The sequence below is a fragment of the Anoplophora glabripennis genome, unplaced genomic scaffold (genome assembly GCF_000390285.2).
Source record: "Anoplophora glabripennis isolate ALB-LARVAE unplaced genomic scaffold, Agla_2.0 scaffold497, whole genome shotgun sequence".
NCBI lineage: Eukaryota > Metazoa > Arthropoda > Insecta > Coleoptera > Cerambycidae > Anoplophora > Anoplophora glabripennis.
In genome coordinates, this window is record NW_019416737.1 from 37,297 (window position 1) to 53,623 (window position 16,327).

The 16,327-nt window shown below is 33.4% G+C and overlaps 1 long non-coding RNA gene across 1 annotated transcript in view; it reads right to left on the bottom strand.

The window, feature by feature from the left end:
• Positions 1-727: 727 nt before the first annotated feature.
• The window catches only part of LOC108910278, a 22,403-nt gene continuing 6,803 nt past the window's right edge, over positions 728-16,327 (bottom strand). Inside the window, exon 3 of the long non-coding RNA XR_001964450.1 lies at positions 728-951. This is a non-coding gene — a long non-coding RNA (uncharacterized LOC108910278). The remainder of the gene's footprint in view (positions 952-16,327) is intronic.

Sequence of the window (16,327 nt, forward strand, 5' to 3'; positions counted from 1 at the left end):
GGTGCCCGGTTAGCGAGAAGTACGTACTGATTTCATTCAGGCCACTGTCAAACACTGTGCAAAAGCGAATGTCTGCCACTGCTGCAAGGAGGAAATGGTCATCATGGATGATTGGCCCTTATAATCTCCTGAAGCAAGCACTATCGAAAGGGTCTGTGCCATTATGAAGGACCAGCTTACAGGAAAGCCACTTTACGATTTGAAGCAGCTTTCAAGAATTATTCGAAAGATTTGGCGTGCTTTTCCCACAAGTTACGCTGAAAATCTCGTCGCAAGAATGTCCCGGAAGTGCCAGGCCACTCTCGATGCTGGTGGGGATTATACTCTCTATTAATCAATTGCGCCTTTGCATTTTACATGTAAAAAAATTTGGAAATGTCTTGACAACTTTTGAAAAAATCTCGCCTCCTTTATTGTGGACCAGATTGTATGTGTAATTGAAAGCTTAAGGAAGAATGACGATATAACAAACACAATTTAAACTCAAATGTAGAGCATATTGCTCTTTCCAGCTGCTAGACGAAACCCCAGCCATATACATAACATGCATATATAGCAACTTATTTCCACATGCAACAGTGACCGGTATCTACTTACACCCATACAATATACTTCTCCAGTGTTTGACTTATTCAACTTTAGAATCTCCATCTTCTCATACTATGCTTCTATATCAACTTCAACAGTTCAAGGAAAGGAAAACACTATATTTTGTAACGACTTTATTATAATACTACTACTACTACTATAATACTACTAATTGTAATCCTGAAATTAATTACAATATAGAGTCTATCTAGACTCTCTCAGATTCTTTATTTTAAATTATATGTATGATTAATACTAACCTTTACAAAATCCTGAAATATATCTATGAGCGCAGCTCACACCTTCGGAGTAGTCCTTGAAATTACTTGTTTCGTTACTATGATCATGGGTCCGCAAGTGGAGCTACGGCAATAAAAAGGTAAATTAAAAAATATTAGAAATGTACCGCGGACATGTCAGCTAGACATGTCGTGAAAAGTGGACATGTCCTGAGGACACTTTTCACGATTGAAAAGTCGTATGCGCATGCGCGGAATTATTTGTTGCATTCATAATTCCCGCAAAAGATTTTTGTGATCAGTACATGTAAAATTAAAGATATTTAGCCATTTTCTTGTATTTTGTTGGTAATTGTTTAACTGAAACTGACATTTTAAAAATATAACCTCTTTTATATGTCTATATTTTATTATTTTTGGCAAAGTTAACGATTAGTAAATAGTAATCAGTTGATTCTTAATTTAATATTTAATACACAAATAGTTTATAAATGAAATATGACGCCAAAATCAACAATTTGGTGATATTTTTCTGAACTGAGTAAAAATTAGAAACCAGTTTATAAAAAAGTCTAAAGGTAGGTAATTAGTAAAATATATTGACACATATTCATTAGAATAAAAGTAATATTTTGCTTTGTGTACCCTCAAGCAGGGACCTGTGAAAACATAATGTTACTCTTAGGTGCCTTATTAGATTCAAGGTCAAAAGTACTTTTCCCGACATGTCCGGATATTTCATCGATATGTCCAATGGACATGACCATAACACACTTTTCCGAAAAGTGCCCATATCTAAAAAAAATATTTTTTTTTATTTGTAAGGGTTGGGGATTGTTTTTCAATAGCATGTTTTGGGGTTGGTTTGGGGGTTACATTGTCGGCACATTTTCGGTAACTACCTACTTATTTAAACAAAAAAGCTATTATGGTTGCAAATTGTTTTGGAGTAACAGTTTTCGTGGTAATTTAATGTGAAGATATTGCAGCGCTCCCATTTTACTAGTACAAACATCAAAATTAAACAAAAGGTTTCAATATTTTTATTAAATTCTACATGATAGCCATACATCTACAAATTAAAATGCCATTTCCTTTTTTTATTTTAGATGAACTGGAAATGTGAAATTGAAAAAACTTTTTTTTTATATGGATGTTATCGGGGCTCTGTACAGCGAATTCTTGTCCTTATATTCCCTCAAAACAACCTTTCAATATTAATTAAATTAGTGTTAAGCCATAAAAGTGAATTAACACAAAGAATAGCTGAGCACATAAAATGCTGCAGAGCAGCCGTTTCCCATGAAACTATAAATCAGTATTTTAATAATTTAGAAGAGTCTTTAAGAAGCGTAAAACCGCCTGCAATAATAAACTACGACAAAACTAATCTGACGGACGATCCTGGTAAGAAAAAAGTTGTGGTCAAAAGAGGATGTATACATCCAGATTTTATTGTTAATTTTTCAAAATCACCAACTTCTGTCATGATGGTTTGTGCGGCTATGGAACACTACTACCCCTATATACTATTTATAGATCAAAATATATATGGGATACTTGGAGGTCAGGAGGACCTAAGGGAGCTCAGTATACATGCACCAAATCCCGATGGATAACGGAAAAATATTTGAAGAATGGTTCTTGAAAATAGCTTTGCCATATTTAAAAAAAAAAAAAAAAACAGGAGTCCCCAAGATCACCAATAGGAGACAATTTGTCATCGCACCTATGAGATCTCGTGATTACAAAATGCGAGAGAAATGACAAGTACATGTACAAGTACATGAAGTGTTTATACGAACTTCAAACAATGAATCAGAAAAGAATGGGATCACAGTAACAATGAATTGTTGAGATCGAAAAGAATCAGATTATTATCTACAAAAGGCAATACCTAAAAACAAAAACAAAAAATAACCAAATTTCTTTCCTCCAAATAGGCTGAAATGTACCCCACTATAGTTACAGGCAATCAGCTTCTGACGCTGTCGCTAGTAGAACTGATCGTGTTATTGAAGAACTGAAAGATCTTGCTCCCAAAGATATATTTGAACGATTGGTGGATGACAAAATTGTGCAACATATTGTAGAACAAACTATTTTATATGCATGACAGAAAAATAACCACACATTTTCACTAACAACTAATGAACTAAGAAATTTCTTGAGTATTATTTTTTTGACGTCTTACCACAAGCTACCTAGAGAGCACCTTTAATGGGCACTCGATGAAGATCTTCACGTTAGTATTGTATTCAATTTATGCAGAGAAACAGATATTCAGAAATAAAAAATATCTTCATTTGAGTGACAATACAAGATAGACAACGATCGAATGTATAAGGTGAAGCCAAATGTTAAATAAAAATTATCAGTAATGGGGTATTTACCATTAGTCATTATCAATTGACGAGGCGATGATAAAATATTATGGCCACCATTCGGCCAAGCAGTTCATGTTGGTATTCAGTGCATATTTGTATATGTGCGCCAATTCTGTCAACCAAGAGGGTTGGACTTGCCTTCTGAAAAATGTGACCAATAGCAGAGTGGCTCATGACGGAGCATCTGTTTCCGTTATTAAAAGTAGTTAGTTCGTTTCTGTCTCCCGATGTAGTTGTGTTACTGTGTGTAATAAGTAGATAATAAAATAGTTTTACTAGAACTTTACGTTGTTTTTACAGCAGTTTCTAATAGTTCATCCGAGGCAAACCCTGTAGTTTCGGTTTTAAAAATTGTCGAATCAAAAAATCAAGACCATGCAAACGGAAGTTGCACACGTTGCAGTCACAACAGCTATATGGACGTCAGATAGTAACAAAGTCTATATTTCTGTGATGGTTCATTTTGTTTATAATGACCAAATACTTTCGTCTAGTATAGCTATCAAAGAAATGGAAGACGCTCACCATACCAGGGAAAATATTGCGTGAGCGCTTAAATCTATTTTTGAAGACTGGAATATTGAAAATAAAATCGTCACAATGGTGTCTGACAATGGTGCAAATATTAAAAGTGCTATGCGTCAAATGAACAAACACCATCACCCTTGCATCGAATTGCTAGACAAAATTATTAAAAAGTGCCATTCAGTAGGACATTTTAAGCATAGTGTTGTTGAGACTCAAACTCTAAAGGATGTGCAGAGTCAAATGAACTTACCCATACTCAAAGTGAAGCAGGATGTAAGAACAAGATGGAACTCACGTTTAATTATGATGGAGAGACTTTTGAATATAAAAGCACCATCGTCGGCTGTCATAACGTCACCTGAGTCACCTGAATTTTTGGATGCTGCCGAGTAGCAAATAATAACGGATTGTGTGTCAGTGTTGAAACCTGTTGAAGTTATAATCACAGTTCTATCAGGAGAGAAATATCCAACTCCCCCTTTACCCTAAGGGGTACCCCCTTTAATGAATGGCCTACAAATTTCTCCAAGAGATAAGGTTGTGGCTACAGATGTGGGTCATCAACTTAAAGCGTCTCTACTAGAATCCATATCAGGGCGACTTAGAAGTCTTGAAACTAACAAAATAGTGGCAAAAGCTACAATATTAGACCCACATTTTAAAAAATTTGTATTTGGCCTTTCAGGAAATTCTGATAATTCCAGAAAAGAATATCAGTACCTCAATTGTAGACTAAATGTAAAAATAATGTACAACGTGTTTAAGGAAAAACATCCTAGCAGGAAAATTAAATATAGCTAATAAACTTTGACCTACACTTTGGTCGTCTACAGATAGACACATGTTGTCAATGTGAAGAATTTTCACTCAAAATTAAAAGTAACTCATTAGGCGAAGCTGCAAAAGTGGTAGTGATTACAGAAAAAATGATACATGTACGAACAGTCAAGAGATTTTACACTTCACTGAAAAATACTGTCGCTGAAGAAGTTAAGGAAACAAACAGCATTACTGCTATAACATTTGATTTTATGCAGAATTTGCAATTACCACTTGTTCCTGTCCAAGACTCTTTTTATTTAACTCAACTTAGCGTTAGTGTTTTTGGAATTCACAATTTAAAAACTGGAAAGCTCTCTATTACGTTTATCATGAAGGCTTAGCTGCGAAAACACCAGATAAAGTATGTTCATTTTTAATGGACTGCATTACGAATTATGCAGATGCACATTCAAAAGAGCTTAGGCTTTTTTTAGATAACTGCTCGGGCTAAATAAAAAATCACACTTTAGTAAGGTTTTGTATGGCACTTATTCAGATTAAGAAGATTTGATAAAGCGCAACAATTTTTTTCAATTCGGGGACACTTCCCTGCAATAAGGATTTTGGGATCATAAAAAGATATTTAAGAAAATTTGAGAGGATATACTCAGTACACGAATATACTGAAAAATTCTACAATACAGTCAAAGCAACAAATTTGTTGTAAAAGAGGTGTCTATGCAGGATATATTTTATTGGAAAAAATAGTGGCCAATTTACTATAAAAAGACAAGTCTATCTAATGAAAATACTGGACACCAAAATTGAACAGTTGATTAAATGGGTTAATGAAGAGAATATTCCATTTTATCAAAATCAAATAAACAATCCAAAAGTCCTGGCGGTCAGTCATCAATAACAACCAAAGCATCAGTATCGACAAGCTTTACAGAAGAATACACTATTCGAAGCGATGAGCAAGAAGACCTATGCCCTGATGTAGAAGAGCCATTGGTAATAAGACTTGGAATGCATCAACCCTAGTATTTTAATCAGTGACACGCGGAAAGTCCCCGGTTTGATCCCGGGCAGAAGCTAGCCCATAAAGAGGGACTATAAAATGTGGGTTAGGGCAAATGAATCTGGTTTTGTATCAGTTTCAAATCTATACAGGTAGTTTGTCTGAACATCCAAATTTGCTGTTGGAAAATAATTTTCTTGTTTCAGGAAAAGTAGGGGATGTTACAGAACAGAATCTAGGAGGAAGGGTAGTGACCTGGTTGGAAAACACCATGAAATTTACATGGATAATTACTTTTGCTCAGTTGAATTGTATTAAAAAATTAAAAACTGATGGTATCTGCGCTTACGGTGGTACAGTTAGAATAACGCGCAAACACATTCCTACAGATTTCGAAACTGACAAGAACATGGAAGGGGGTGACCCCGATTGGAGAATTACTACTGATGGAATTCTCGTTGTCAAATGGATGGATAATAAGTCAGTGTATTTTCTGAGCAATTTTCATGATCCTCAAGATACCGAAGTGACATCACGAAAACAAAAGGATGAATCAGCGAAGGACTTTAGTTGTTTACGGCTGGTAAAGGATTACAACAAACATATGAGTTATGTAGACAAATGTGACACGTTGAAGTCGAGCTACGAAATTATAGTTTCAGAATCATTGCCAAGTATTTGAATGAAAGCTCATTGCGTATGATATATTTTTCCAACTTTGAAGCAAGTATGAGGTCAGGAATAATTTTTTGGGGGAGTAGCAATATCCAAAATATATTTGTGTTACAAAAAAGAGTTTTACGAATAATATACAAATTAGATTATAGTCAAACACGTAGAGGTTTATTTAAACAAAAAAGGTTATTGACAGTTTTTGCAGTTTTCGTTTATGAATGTAGTATATGTAGTAAAAAACAGAGAGATATTTATGATTTATAATGTTGGTCATGGGTACAACACTCGTAGTATAAATATTACTTATCCAATACATAGGTTAGCTATAACNATCAGCGAAGGACTTTAGTTGTTTACGGCTGGTAAAGGATTACAACAAACATATGAGTTATGTAGACAAATGTGATATGTTGAAGTCACGCTACGAAATCATAGTTTCAGAAAAGACAATATTTCATTTTTGGTGTAGGTACAATAATCTGTTGCAGTGTAGCTTTACCTTCTCTGAAATAAATATTATTATTATTAAAAATTGATAGAAAATTCAAAAAGTGGTGGCATAGAATTCTATAGCATTTCATAGACCTAACCATGGTGAATGCATTCACAATTTTCAATAAGCAATCGAATAACGTGAAAGATTTATCCCTCAAATATTTTCGCTTGTCGGTGGCAAATGGTGCTGAACCTTCAACCCCAAGTAGAGTAGGGAAAAAAAATACCACTGATCTTAATAAATTCAAAGTTTATGTGCCTTTGGAAAGGCGAACAGATAAAGTAGCACATATGCCTGTACATGGAAGCGCAAAGTACGGTGTGCAGGGTGTAGTACAAGAAATAAACCACATCGAACAAGATGGCACTACTTCATGTAGCGTCAGCCGTTCTCTTACTAATACTTCAAACTGTTTTACCATGCTTCATAAAAAATAAATAAAAAGTCGAGAATTAGAATGGTTGTTTTAGTCCCAGTTGTTCCACAGTGGAACCACGTTTTCCAAAAAACTGTGTCCAAAAATTTTAATTTTGCGTGGAGTATGTTTATAGTGAAACTACAAATCAAAGGACCCCGCATTTTTCTTATGGGAAGTGGGTTTCGGCCAATTTTTTTGAAAATTCTCAGGTTGATAGTTCTTAACATGTAGATCAAAAATCTCAATGGGCACAGAACCCCAAATCCACCCCAAAAAACTGCCTCCAAGTAGCGGGGGAATATAACTTATTTCTGCATGTAAAACAATTAATTTTTTTAATCAACCCAACAACGACCCCAAACCACATTTTGATTATCAAACTACCCCACTTGACCCCGCCCCTAACGAATCAGCCTACGGATTTTCCAGATTACTTATTTTATAGTTACACGTATTTTTTGCACATATTTTTTCACGCTGAATTCGAATCTGCAATTCAATTTTACGAAATGGGGTCAGGAAAATTGTTATTAACAATTTAATTGTTTATATAGCTGTAGAAAATTTATTTGTTATTTTATTAAAAAATATTTCAAGTAAAAGTTATTTATTTTGACAAAATCTAAAAAAGTGTTTTTTCGAAAAAGTAATATTCAAGCTGTAAGATGCTATTAAACTTAAAACACGTTTATATTTATAGCTATCAAACGTATACTGAGTTAAACTTTGGTGGCGTTTTAAAGCTAAAACATTGATTTTTCGAAAAAACAAGAATAATTTTTAGATTTCATTGAAATAAACAATTGTAAACTTTTTTCATAAAACGACAAGTAAACTTTCTACAGTTATAGAAACAATTAAATTGTTAATAACAATTTTCATGCTCTTTCGTAGAACTGAGTTGCAGATTGGACTAACCCCAGATACGTAATTAGTGATACGCAAAACCCATTATATCGGTGAGACCAAAACTGTTGGTATTTCAAAAAATACGTGCTTCTATAAAATAGAGTAATCTGGAAAATCCGTATGGTGATTCGTGGGGGCGGGGTCAAGTGGGGTAGTTTGATAGTCAAAAATGTGGTTGTTTGGAGTCGTTGTTGGGTTTATTAAAAAATAAATTGTTTTAGATGAAAAAGTCAGTTAAATCCCCCCGCTATTGGAGGCAGTTTTTGGGGGGGGAAGGGGTGGATTTGGGGCTTTGTGCCCATTGAGACTTTTGATCTACATGTTAAGAACTATCAACCTGCGAAGTTTCAAAAAAATTGGCCGAAACCCACTTCCCATAAGAAAAGTGCGGGGCCCTTTGGTCATTTATTTAACATTTCAAACAAAAAATATTATTTGGACCACAAAGACACAAGCTCTGGCTTTTAAAAACTAAATTGTAAATGATTTAAAGGTAATCTTTATGACTTATTTAAATTGATTATAAGTAAACACGTTTATGTTCTAGGTCACTTGTTTTTCAATAATTATCGACGAAACAACAGACATAAGTACCAAGAAATCATTGTTCGTTACTGGTGTGACAAAATTGTAGTACAAGATAGGTTTCTAAATCTAATAGAACTACATGACAGTACAGCTGAATCAATTTTTAACACAATTGTAAAATTGATAAGACAGCGATATCCCGATAACAAACATTATTTGATACAGTGCAGATAACGCCAGCACAATGATGAGTCCATTTAAAGGAGTGAAGGGTAAAATGAAAGAGATTTTGCCAAATATTTATGTTCAAGGTTGTGAGCTTATATTTATGGAACTAAATTCGTTATTTCCACCGATCATGATCCGTTACAATGGTTATTTTCTTTAAAAGAACCGAACTCGAAATCAGTAAGATGAAGATTAAAACTTGAAGAATATGATTAAGTAATAAAATATGAAAAAGGAACCCAAAACAAAGTGACCGATGCATTGAGTCGTATTAAATTGGTGCCTATTTTGCTTTTCATTTTTATTGTAAACTGTGATGCTATCGAGTTAAAAACTTTGGGTATAAAGTATTTTCAATCTGGCCACACTTTCTTGTCGGCAGATTCTTTTCACCATCAGGTGGAACTCAGCTTAAAGAAAATGCGTAAAGTATTTGATTTTAGTGACTTCAAATTGGCTGTGGAAAAAGCAAATTCTTCAAGGGTCGACGTCAAGGAAGTGAATATTCAATACTTTTTTGAGTGGAGTGACTTTTCCTCTAAATTCAAACTGCAAAAAGTTACTCCAAAACCGTATCTCCAAAATATGCTGTTTTTGAATTTTAAGAGAGGAGAAAATGTACTTATTATAAAAACGCATTTTCTGAAGAAGAGTTGGAAAACAAATTTAATTCTAAAACTCAAGCCAATTATTCCAGCTAATCGGTTAAATTTTTGGGAAGATATGCCTGTTTCCAAAGTAGAAGTTAATAATAGTGATTCTGATAAAACAGTAAACTTTTTGTTTTGTCGTTCTTAGGGAATCATTGTTTATTTTCAAAATGTATATAGTGTTCTACCTAAAAAGTATTGCGTGCTTTATTACTCATTCTTTACTAAAACGTCCTAACTTTAATTTTATTCAAATTGTTCTTAGAGGAATAAAGATACTCATTTTCCTTTAAAGGCAACAAATAAGTATTCTTTAGTCATGTTTAATAGTGAAGAGATTAAAAAGAAATATTTTAAATCAAGGACTGTACAATGAATTTTAGAAAACCTCAAATATCTCAGTTTTAAAATATTGTCAGATAGGACGTTTTAAATAAGGAGGGCAGAGTAAAGGATTACGTTACTGTTAACAACATCAAGACACCTTACAAGTTTATGAAGAGGAGAACTAAAGTCTAAAAAGATCGATCAGACAAAAACGGTAAATTCGAAGGAAAGCGATCCTAATACTGATCGGCCATAAAAGCCACATCGGTCTTAAGAGTCGTTAACTTTTAACTTATAAAATGGAATTATGTTGTTTGTTGTTTGTCATAAAATCATTGATACAAAAGAAATAATAAAAGATAATCCAAACTTTGAAAAGCTGATTTTGTGGTTAGGTGTATGCCACAGAGTAAGAATTATATAATGTATTTTGCCCTACAAAATAATTTCTTCAGTCAGTACATAGAGGAAAGGCACAAATTATTGAACAAAGATTTGGAGAACCCCTTCATGGAAATGTACAAGAAGTAGACAACCCCCATAGTTGTATATAAAAAGACATCTGCGAAATATGGAAGTGTAGTCCCCATTAACTTAAACATACCTATTTCATAGAAACTAAAGTTTAGGATAATTCAAATGTAAGCCAAATACTATTTAGATTATCACTTATTTTCATCGAGATATTCATACAGTGCAATACCATGCACAAAAGTTAACCAATTAATTTATGAAAACTTATCACTATTTAAACATAAAACATCTTTTGATGAGGCAGTTTCAAATGTCAAATTGAGGTACATATACAAAAAGAATTAATCTTCAAAAAATGCAATTACCATGATACAGATTCTCAATTCTGGTCAGCCTATAGGAGAAGCGCATAGAAAACTTACATTAAAAGATGCAATGGCAACAGCATGGGAAAAACTAGATCCTATAGTGATAGCAAAATGTTGGAAAAACTTATTGGAGGAGGAGGATGAGGATAATATACCAATTAGCGTTCTACAGCAGAAAAGGAAGGATGGCGGTGCAGTCGATGATGTTCTAGAGGACAAGATTTCGCTTTTACGGGCTATAGATCCTGTAAGTTACATACCTACATATGCTTGCAAGAAACTGAGACTTCGTACATACATACATACATATTTAGGTACATACACTTTTCAGAATTGGAATCAAGATGAAGTAGAAGATAACAATCCATTGGAAGAGTGAGGATGAGAGGGCAATCTACAAATGATTGACACTGAAGAAACAATCACTATAAGCCATTCAGAAGCTGTGCAAGCCTTAGGTTATAACGTGCCAATAGGGACAGTTAGTGAATAAAGCCGAGGAAGAAGAACAGAAAAAAAAGATGGCGAAAACTGTTAGCGAGTAGGTTAGAGGTCATAAATTGTTGAGTATTATTAGTTAGAAGTGTTTGTCTATTTGGTCCCTGTACCAGTGGTTAAAAGCATTGTAGTTTATGTGCAATATAAAATAAATAACTCATTGAAACAAAGCCTCATTTCAAGATAAACCCACCACCGATTCTCATCCCAACCGCCGCTAGCATCGGGAGATAGGAAGGGGCTCGTGCAAAGTACTGCGATTAAATGGGCTAACTAGAAAGCAATTAATATAAGCGACATTATAAAACTAAAAACTCTTCAGGAAAACGCAACTGTGGCAAATCTAGCCAAACAAAAAGTTCAGTAAAAAATAATGGCATTGTTCTAAGCAATATATCGAAGTATTTATAGAAACATCGAATCGATTAAAAAAACTAACTCTAACTAATATTTACAATAAAAACAAAAGTAAATTTTAACATTACTTAATGATTTCAATTTTAAATAAATACCATTAACAGGCAGTGACATCTGTGAGTGAGCAGCTAGCGGAACAACGGTGGAAATTATTTATTCTTGAAAGGGAAAAAATTAAGTAAATTTTTATTTTTGCAAAGTTTGTGTAAAGAGCGTTGGTTTTAAACGGGTAACGTGAAAGTAAGTTTTTGCAGGTAGATTAAGACTTTAGTACTTAATTTCTGTTTTTTTTTATCGTTTTGAAATGTTCTGGTATGTAATAAAATATTTCTATTAATTTGTAGCTGTTGTTTCACTTGCAAATGTATAACTCATCTCACCACTATCTTAGTAGTACAATTCTATTCAAGTAACACTCATAGACAATCACTATTATTACACTACAAGTATACCTAGCTATGTTACTCTAGTCTCTGATTCTACATTCACACGTACGAAATCAAGGACAACAAACTTTCTTTGTTTGACTTGAAAAAAGGTAATATTAAACTTTCGTGGATAGTATTCGATATTGAAAAAATATCGATGGTCTCAAGCAATATATTGAAAAACATCGATGCTGGAATCCGATTCCATGTAGCCAATCCGAAAATGTTGCAGGTATTTACCTATTTAAATACATTTAAAACCAGACTTAATTTATAAAGTGAGGTTATGCAATTATTTTTTATGTACTTTTTGAAAAAAGTGCCCCTTTAATCTCCAATTTCAGTGACTAAAGTAGCAAAGAGGATTGTATAGAAAAAAATTTACCGTTTGTAAATTCATCAATGTACAGAAAGATATTTTGTGAAGAATATATCCTGGGTTTTTACCGTCCGAGAAAGTACCAGCGCCGTACATGTATGAGTTACAATATACCCGGTAGCATTAAAACAGAAATTATAGAAGCTAATCATCAAGCACACCTTGCTGTCAAAGATAGAGCTCAGGAAGAAAAAAGGTCCGACAAGAAATCAACTGAATCCTCCAACAAAAATATTTTATGATGTAATTTTGATCTAAAACAAGTTCTCATGGATCCTAACGACCCGTCGAACAATGCCTTATTTTATAAACAGCATTTGAAATCATTCAATTCGATTATTTACAATGTTGTTTCCAAACAAGGAGACTGCTACATGTGGAGTGAAGTTGAAGGTAAATGTGGGAGTTGTGAGATAGCTAGTTGCCTTTATAGCTATTTCAAATCATTACCTGAAAATATTAAACACATTATTTGCTATAGTGACAGATGTGGAGGACAAAACCTCAACAAATATGTGGCAGCTATGTGTTTAACTGCGGTTCAGGAAATTCTACACTTGCCATCAAACTAAAATTTCTTGTTGGACATAGTGAGATAGAATGGGATTCCATGCATTCTGCCATAAATGCGGAATTAAAGGAGGAAAGGGAAAGTAAACTGGCCTGCAGGTTGGAAAACTATAGCATGGTCTGCAAAAAGGAGAGGCGATAAACCCTATTTAGTTCACAATGTTAGACGTAATCAAATTCTTGACTGGAAAACTTATGCAGATCATAAATTTATATTTAGAAAAGATGAAAGCCTTAAGCTGGTTCATTGGCAGAAAATGTGCTGGTTAAACTTTTCAAAATCGACACCATTTATTATTAATTTTAAAGATAACTTTGATGAGGAGTTTAGAGGACTAAATTGTAAACACGTATATCCTCTGCAAATAATAACCTAGAGCTTTTGTATCAAAGTCAACTACTTCTTAAAAATGAAAAATATGATGACCTTGTCTTTGTTCAAAATCTCTCGCTCCCTAGCGAGTATGAAGCATTTGTTGAAAGTCTCCCATTCTAAGGAGACCAACGTAAAAGGCCTCAAAACATGGAAGTTTCCGAAAGTGACATCAGTGATATTGAAATAGAACATTTTTGGAATTTGCACCAATTGAAGAAAACCACTCTGCTGATGAATATTGCCTTATTTCATGGCTGCAAAAAATTTATCAAAGGAAAACCGATACCATGGGGTCGGAACTAATCTTTGGGGTATATAGTATATTTTGAACCTTATCAGGGCTCGACTACCAATTTGTCTGAGGAATACAAAGACTTCGGTGTCGGTGCATCTGTAGTATTGCAGTATGCAGACGTTTTATAATTGACAGGATTTAGCAACTTCCGCATATTCTTCGATAATTTCTTTACATCGTTGTCCCTAATGAAAGAATTCACTTTCCGAAAAATAAGAGCTACTGGAACAATCAGGGCCAATAGGCTACCAAAGTGCCGATTGACTGATGTAAAATAGTGCCACTTTATCGTTAAAGGTGTGACATGTCACACTTGTGACAGGTTGCAAAATCTTATACTTGCTGAGCTAGATCCAGAAAATAAGAGGGCACATCAGATTAAAAAAGATCTCCCTGTTCAGAAATCTGAAATGTTTTACATGAAATTAAAAGTAGGTATGATTCTCAGTAAAGAAAATGAGACTGCAGAAGTATTATGTTTTGACTTTCAGCAGAATTTGCCGCTACCCCATGTACCAGCAGATGTGTTTTACAAAAGACAACTTTGGGAATATAATTTTTGCATTCATTCAGAAAAAATGGGTACCTCAACCTTTTACATGTACGATGAGCAGATCGCTAAGAAAGGAAGTAGTGAAGTAAATTTTTTCCGACAATGCATTTGCACAAAACAAAAACCAAACTTTAATTAAATATTTATTCACTTTGGTAAACACAAATGTAAGAATAAATCAAATACATCACCAATATCCGGGAACCAGGAAACCAAAATGGATAGTTAGTTGAAGAAACTTCCAAAAAATTTGGGGTAGTTCCTGTAGAACAAAACGTGATCCTAAACTTTTCAGACCATTTTAAACGACTTTTTAAGTCAGCCCCTAAAGGACCGAAAAAGGAAAAATTTGCTATATCTACTTATTAGATTAATGAAGTACACCAAGAATGATAAGTTTATTGAATGGTCTGGAAGTTCGGGTTTATTGAATTTTACAAAATTTTCTATTAATGAAAAAGCAGATATCCCACTATCAATGCCTAAAACCCTAAAAAAATTAAGGATCTAAAAGACCTAATACAAAAGTATGTGATCAAGGTTATTATAAGTCCATGTTTCAATACATCACTGTTGACGTGGAAGACACAAATTCTGGAGATGTAAAGAAAGATTGTGAAGAAGTAAATGTTAGTGACTTCTTAAGTTTAAAATATTATTTGTTTACAATATTTTCACTTACGTATTTCATTTTGAATAAAAAAATACAAATCATTACAAGTGTTTTGAATCAATTTTCAAAATTTGGGCTTATCGGCCAAAGATAAGAACTTTTTGATATTTCCGAGATGTTGTTAGGAGACTACCACAACCAAAATCGGAAGGTGGCAGCGAAAGGCAGATATCACTTATTTATTTCAATCTGGATTTTGCATCATATAATTTAGGATACTCTTTGTAGCTGTAGAATTATCAAAGAAAATATGTTTACATATACTTCTCATGTTTACTTTTACAAAACATTATAATTTTTGTTAAAAGAATATGTATTTCCTTAATATTTGACCGTCCCAAGGTATAATTTGTATTATACCAAGGTACGTTGCTAGTCTGTACCTTGGGACAATTTGCAACGTCAAAAAAATTACATTATCAGGTACAGAAGTGACGTCAGTGACGATGAAAAAAATCACATATCGTCGGCGAAACCCGAAGTGTGTAACTCCACATTTGGTCGAATTGTAGATTATGGTGTCATCTATTAGCTAAAATCGAAAGCTATTATTATAGATATTTGTCTACGTCCTATAGAAACAGATTTTTTAAAATTAGTAAAATCGAAAACTACCCCAAAGTAAGGTAAGTATTTTTATTTTAGTTTATACCTAAAGTTAAAAAGATAACATACAATAAAACCCGACAACAGTTTATTTTAAAAAAAACACCAGTTACACAATTTTTTTTAATGGCAGATTGTTAATGTCAAAGTATATCTTTTTTTATTTAAAATTGAACTTAGTGTAATAATTTCTAGTTAAAACATTCAAAATTGTAAAATACAAAAAGTTATGACTAATTTTTATATCGATAGGACAGTATAATCTTAGCGCTCCCTAGACGTGACCCCAACACTGTTTGCAAATTCGTATTTGCCACCTCAACAAACGTTAAACTACAAATTTTCAAAACGACTGGTCCATACATACTTAAAATACAGGGTGGGCCACCAGTAACGCCTCGGTCGCTAGGGACCAAACGGCAAATGTTATAAAAACCTGTTTAGGTGGGTGTGTGTAGTTTGATTGCGGCTACATTTTAAAAATATATTTTAATATACAGGGTGTCCAGGAAAAGCGTACCACATTAAAGTTATGTATTCTTAAATGTAACACCCTGTATTTTACTGCATTTTTGAAAGCACCGTAAAAACATAAGTGAACTTTATTAAAGGTTCTGCATACCTAGGACTTACAGTTTGTGAGATATTTCAATTTTAGTGACAATGCAGGCATAGCGTAGAAACTTAAAATTAGCAATAAAAAAATAATTTTAAGAAAGCAGCTTTAGAGAGTGTATTTTAGATCCTTGAAATTATAAAATATAATATTTGTTGTTCCTTAGTATTGTAGTAGTAGTATTAAAAAAACTGCTGAATACTTCTCTCAACTTTAAACAGCAATAACTTGGTTATTTTAAATGGAACACCCAGTATATTTTTACTTTGGGAGTTGGAAAATTTAAAACTCAAACTGTGCATAGGTTCGTTCCCTATA